Source organism: Triticum aestivum, chromosome 7B (genome assembly GCF_018294505.1).
Source record: "Triticum aestivum cultivar Chinese Spring chromosome 7B, IWGSC CS RefSeq v2.1, whole genome shotgun sequence".
NCBI lineage: Eukaryota > Viridiplantae > Streptophyta > Magnoliopsida > Poales > Poaceae > Triticum > Triticum aestivum.
This window is the reverse complement of record NC_057813.1, coordinates 558388298-558395253: the sequence shown is the minus strand read 5'-3', so window position 1 is coordinate 558395253 and position 6956 is coordinate 558388298.

Sequence of the window (6956 nt, the reverse complement as noted above, 5' to 3'; positions counted from 1 at the left end):
GAATTTTGAAAATTTTGAAAAGAAGAAGAGTGGATCTTGATGGTTCTAGGTTGTGGGTGCTAAGGACTATCTAGAGGAGTTGAGTTGAGATCAAAGTTCAAAGGCATTAAGGTACTTGCTTTGCAAATTACCTAGGCTCAAAATAAAGGACAGAATTGTTTTGGGAAAAGAAATAAATGGGATAAAATCCAAAAATGGATTTAACTAGTTGGGACAGCATGTTTGGGTTTTCCCAAAGTGTAAGGAGGGGTTTTGGGAGAATTTTACCATAAGAGGCATGGTAAAAACAGGAAGGGATCAAAACAAAAGAAAAGCCCAAAACCAAAAGGTTTTCTTTTTAGAAGAAACTAAATCCAAGAAAAGATTTTTAGAGGGCAAACTCAGAAGAGAGGTTTTTAAGAAGGGTTTAAATGACCTTCTTTAAACCAAGCAAGGCTCTTGCTGAGAACAAAAAACACAAAAATTTTGAGTGTCACAGCACCTACCCCCTTAGGAAAAATCTCGTCCCCGAGATTTCAGCTGATCCTTAAACAGGTGTGGGTGCTCCGTCCGAAGAAAATCCTCTCTCTCCCAAGTTGCTTCATTCTCGGAGTGATTGCTCCACTGAACTCTGAAAAACTTGATGGTTTTCTGTCGGGTCCTCCTCTCAGACTCTTCTAATATTTTTATTGGGTGCTCCCGGTAGGTGAGGTCTGGTTGTACGTCAATATTTTCATGTGATACTTGCTTCTCTGGGTTGCTCACGTACTTTCTCAACTGCGAGATGTGGAACACGTTGTGGATATCGGATAAATCCCCGGGTAGGTCTAGCTGGTAGGCTACCATGCCTCTTCGGGCCACTATACGGAATGGTCCGATGAATCTTGGTGCTAGCTTTCCCTTAACCCTGAATCATTGCAGACCCCTCATAGGAGAAACTCTTAGGTATACAAATTCTCCGGGTTCAAAACTGATTTCCCGATGCCTTCGATCGTAATAACTCTTTTGCCGACTTTGAGCTATCTTGAGTCGATCTCTAATCGTCTTAACGTTATCCTCAGCCTCTTTGAGCATATCTGGGCTGAAGATGTGGCTGTCTCTGGTTTCTAACCAGTTAAGCGGGGTACGACATCTTCTCCCATATAGAGCTTCAAAGGGTGCCATTTGCAAGCTGGCTTGATAACTGTTGTTGTATGCGAACTCTGCATATGGCAAACTTTCTTCCCAACTGGTTCCATAGGTGTGGACACAGGCTCTCAGCATGTCTTCTAGAATTTGGTTTACGCATTCAGTTTTCCCATCAGTCTGGGGGTGGTATGCGGTACTGAATGCTAGTTGGGTTCCCAGTGCCTGTTGCACGTGATCCCAAAATCTAGAGACAAACTGTGTGCCTCTATCGGATATGATAGTCTTTGGGACTCCATGCAGGCAGACGATACGGGCAAGATAACGTCTGGCCAGTCTCTGAGTGATGTGAGTTGTCTTCACCGGGATAAAGTGTGCTACCTTAGTTAATCTGTCGGTGATGACCCATATGGCATTATTTCCGTGTCGTGACCGTGGTAGTCCAACAATGAAATCCATTCCAATCTCGTCCCACTTCCACTCAGGTATCTTGTTTGGTTATAATAGCCCGGCTGGTTTCTGGTGTTCGGCCTTTATGCGTTGACAAGAGTCACAACATGCGATGAACGTGGCTATGTCTCTCTTCATACCGTGCCACCAAAAATTTTCCTGAAGGCCCTTGTACATTTTTGTCCCTCCAGGATGGATTGAATACGGAGCGGTGTGGCTTTCAGCCAGAATCTGCTGTTTGAGGTCCTTGATATTTGGTACGCAGATCCTTTCTCCGTACCACAATATTCCTTGCTCATCTACGTTGAATTCTGAGGCCTTGTCCAGACTCACTTTCCTTTTTATGCCATCAATGCTGGGGTATCTGTGCTGAGCCTCCTTAATCTTTTCCATCAGGGTAGGCTGTATTTCCAAATTCGACGCACTGCCTTTGGTAACCATTATTAAATTGAGTTTGGCAAATTCCTGTGGAAATTCTGGCCTCAAATTTGGCATACTGTCAATGTCCATGCTCGGATTCCGACTAAGGGCATCTGCCACAACATTTGCTTTTCCAGGATGATAGTGGATTCCAACATCATAATCCTTCACCAACTCCAACCAGCGTCGTTGCCGTAAATTAAGTTCCGGGTGTGTGAAAATATACTTAAGACTCTTATGGTCTGTGTATATTTCACAACGATTTCCAAGTAGGAAGTGTCTCCATTCCTTGAGTGCATGGATGACCGCTGCCAATTCTAAGTCATGAGTGGGATAATTCTCCTCATGCTTGCGAAGTTGTCTGGAGACATACGCAACTACCTTGCATTCTTGCATCAACACGCATCCGAGGCCTTTCCGGGATGCGTCACAATATACCTCAAAATTCTTGTGTATGGCTGGCACAATTAATACTGGTGTCGTTGTTAACTTCCTTTTTAGCTCTTGGAAGTTTTCCTCACATGCTTCCGTCCATTCAAACTTCTTGCCTTTCTTGACAACTGCGTCATTGGCTTGGCTATGGTGGAGAATCCTTTAATAAATCTTCGATAATAGCCTGCCATTCCCAAGAAACTCCGTACGTCCGTTACGCTAGCTGGTGGTTTCCAGCCAAGTACGGCCTTGACCTTTTCTGGGTCTACTGCAATACCTTCTTGGGTGAGTATGTGGCCCAGAAAACCCACCTGTCTTAGCCAAAATTCACATTTGCTGAATTTGGCGTACAGTTGATGTTTCCTGAGTTCTCCTAGTACAATCCTGAGATGCTCGGCGTGCTCTTCTGGTGTTTTGGAGTATATCAGAATATCATCGATGAATACCACAACAAACTTGTCCATATACTTCATAAATACTTTGTTCATGAGGTGAACAAAATATGCGGGGGCGTTGGTTAGCCCAAATGGCATTACTGTGAACTCATACAGTCCATATCTGGAAGTGAAGGCTGTCTTGGGAATATCTTCTGTTCGCACTTTTAACTGGTGGTATCCTGATCTCAAGTCAATTTTTGAGAAGACTTTGGTCTGTGCGAGCTGATCAAATAAATCATTTATTCGGGCCATTGGGTATTTGTTCTTGGTTGTGACCATGTTAAGAGCTCGATAGTCAATACACAATCTCAGTGTTCCATCCTTTTTCTTGGCAAATAAAATTGGAGAACCCCAAGGTGAGGAACTGGCTCGTATGTATCCTTTCTCCAATAATTCTTTTATTTGCTTCTTCAATTCTACCAATTCGGATGGTGCCATTCTGTATGGTTTCTTGTAAATGGGAGCGGTTCCGGGTGCTAGCTCAATGCTGAATTCTATCTCTCGGTCCGGTGGCATGCCTGGTAGTTCTTATGGAAATACGTCTGGAAATTCACATACTACTGGAACCTTGTTCAGCTCAGAAACGTCCACCTTGTTTAATCTCGGTTGCCGAGGTATTTGTCTCTCTTTGGCTGAAACTTTTATTGTCTTCCCGTGATGGTGTGTGAGAATCACGGTCCGGTTGAAGCAGTCAATAAAACCTTTATTGGTGGCTAACCAATCCATCCCTAGGATGACATCCAATCCTTTTTGCTTTCCAATACAATAAGGTTGGCGTAAAACTTCAATCCTTCAAATTCAATAACCACACCTTGACAGTAACTCTGGGTCACTTGCTTAATCCCAGGGGACTTGATGGTCATGGATTTTTCCAAGGGTAGCATTGAAAAATTATTTTGCAAAGCAAAACTCTTCGAAATGAATGAGTGACAGGGTCCGGAATCAAACAAAACCATGGCAGGTATTGTGTTGACGGGGTACGTACCGAGTACGATATCTGGGGCGTTCTGTGCTTCCTCTTTGGTCACATGGTTCAGGTGACCCTTCCGGTGGTTGTTATTGGGGTTGAAATTGTTTCGCTTGGGTGCTAAATTATTGCCACCATTATTAGGCTTTGGGGTTGAGTTCCTTGGCTTGGGGCACTGCTTGGCATAGTGCCCTTCTTCTCCACAAGCGTAACAAGTAACGCCTAGGCGATAGGTGAACTCCTTGTCTCTTGCATGGAAATTCTTGATTGGGCGTGAATTATTCGTCGGGGTTTTGTGTGTTCCGCCCTTCTGAAATTCCGTCTTGCTTCTGCGGTTGCGAGCAAAAGTAGTCTGGTCCCTTTTGCGTTTGTGGAAGTCTTCCAGGCTACGTCGCTCATTTTCCAGAGTAATGGCCTTATCCACCAGTGTTTTAAAATCTGGAAAGGTATGCACAACCAGCTGGCATTTAAGTGCAGGTGCCAGGCCTTCCAAGAATTTTTCCATCTTCTTGCTCTCGGTCATGCGCTCTTCATTGGCGTAGCGAGACAGCAGAGTGAATTGGCTGTTGTATTCTGACACTGTCATGGTCCTTTGCTTGAGGTCATCAAATTCTCTCTTCTTGATTTTCATAACACTCTTAGGAATGTGTGCCCCATGAAATCCTTCTTTGAAATCCTCCCAGGTTATTTCATTTTCGTTGGGGTGCATGTGCAGGAAGTTTTCCCACCACGATGCAGCTACTCCAGTGAGATAATGTGGTGCATACAATACTTTTTCATGGTCTGAACACTGTGCAATAATTAATTTTCTTTCCATGTCCCGAAGCCAGTCGTCGGCCTCAAGAGGCTTGTCAGTATGAGAAAATGTTGGAGGACGCGTCTTCTGTAACTCAGATAACTTGGATTGCTGCTGATACTGACCACGGTGATTTCCCATATTGATGAATTGGTTCATCATTTCCTAGTGTTGTTGCTGACTCTGTTCATACAGACGACACACTTGGGTAAAAGTTGTTTCACTGTCTTGTTGACTTGTCTGTCCCTGAGTGAAATTGTTGTTTGGTGGTGTGCCATAATTTTCCTCTGGCTGATTTGGCATCGAGCGCGTCCAAGGACGAGACATCTTTCACTCTGGGGATATATTTTGTGAAACTCGTAAGACAAGAAAGAGAGTCGCAAAAGTCAATAAAATCACACACAAAGAAAGTTTTAAAAACCCAAATACACGAATTGCGCACGGAGAAGGACTATTACATATCTTACACGCAAGCATAATTATACATTACATAACTCAGGATATGCGTACATAATCCTGACATGTTATTGAGACTAGTGCACTTCTCCAGATCCTACATGATGCGCAAAGAGGCTACTTATCACAACCTATGTACATATAAACATATCAGACAAGTCGTTGCATCGCATGGCGGCTAAGCATACTCAGTCGGAGATGGTGAGGATCTCCCTTGGCCTGCCGAGGGTGAGACGCAGTGACGCTGGGGACTCAACCTCCTCCTCGCTAATAGGTTCCAAATGAGAAATGCTGCGCTGAGCTGATGGAGCAGGTGCCATAGGCGGAGTAACACGAATATGAGTGGGCGGAATAGGTGGAGTAGCACGTATGGGAGTGGGTGCAATAAGTGGTGCAGAGCGAACGGGAGTGGGTGCAATAGCTTGGTTAAATTCCTCAGTGGTAGGCAGACGACGAGCAATGGCGAGAATGGTAGGTGAATGGGAAGCTGAGGACAAGATAAAAGTTAGCGGTGGAGCGGTGTGCAGGAGAATGAGTAGTGACAGGTGTAAGGCACGTGGCATGGAAGGTAGCGGTAGCGACGGGTCTTCATTGCAGGAAGAACATCCCGAAGACAAGCTATCGCCTCGCGGGCAGCCATCTGCATAGAATGCCTCTCTGTAGGCATGGCCCTCCCCAAGAATTGGAAGCGGCGTATCTCAGCACGCCCTCCCCTGAATTGCACCGCGGCCTGGTGCATAGTTAGACTGTCGTTGATCTTGTGTGGATAAAGTGTGAAGACTGGGCACACGGATGGCCCCATCACGACCTGAACGATGAAGGAGAGGAGTTTGACAAACCCCTCAGGCACGTTGGCGAACATCTGCGACTCACATTCGTCGCCAGCCATCTACAAAAGTAGGCAAAAATTCTGAACGATCAGATCATAAATTTTATGCTGACTATCAGAAAAATGACTACATTTGTAAAAACATGAATAAACTCTATCATGCTAATAACCGATTAGCGATCGCACCTAGTGGCTTCCTACAATCAACCTGGCTCTGGTACCAAGTCTGTCACGACCGGTTTTTCAATAAAATACTTATTGAGAAAATCGGTCTTTTGATCCCAGTATAGGAAAAGTCATCCTCACTGGTAGACAAATACTTGATAAACAGAGGACCAGTAGCATTAAATATATTACAGGGTTGAGCTGAGGCTGCTCAACAATTTATTACAAACTCGCCAATATCTTACATAAGGGCGGTTATGACACAGGGGTGTGGTGACATGCTACTAGCTCGAGATAAAAGTGGTGGTGGATAACTTCTCCTAACTGGCAGCTCATCGAGCGTCGAGGTGAGGCTCAATGGATTTATTTGCGGGGTGGCGGAAGCGGATATAATACAGTGACCAAATGCAGGATCGCACGGGACTGACTGGGACTCCTCTAGGCGTCGGACTCGCTATTGAATTCTTCATCCATGAGATCGCCTTCATCAACATCTGGCCAAATCAACAAGCCAGGTGAGTACTTTGAAAGTACTCGCAAGACAGTTCGGACAAAAGATATAACAAATGCATGCATGAGTACGTCCTGAGTAAAAATAATAATGCTCATCCAATAATAAAGTTGTTGCACGACTTGATAAGTAAAACAAATAACTGAAAATCGATCGGGTATCTGGAGCGACGCCTCGAAAGGTAAACGAATAAAACTCATGCCGCAGTCGGGCGTCTAAGTGACACCACATAAAGGGCTTTAAAAGAAATGCCACAGTCGGGCGTCTTAGCGACACCACATAAAGGGCTTTAAAAGAAATGCCGCAGTCGGGCATCTTAGCGACACCACATAAAGGGCTTTAAAAGAAATGCCACAGTCGGGCATCTTAGCGACACCACATAAAGGGAT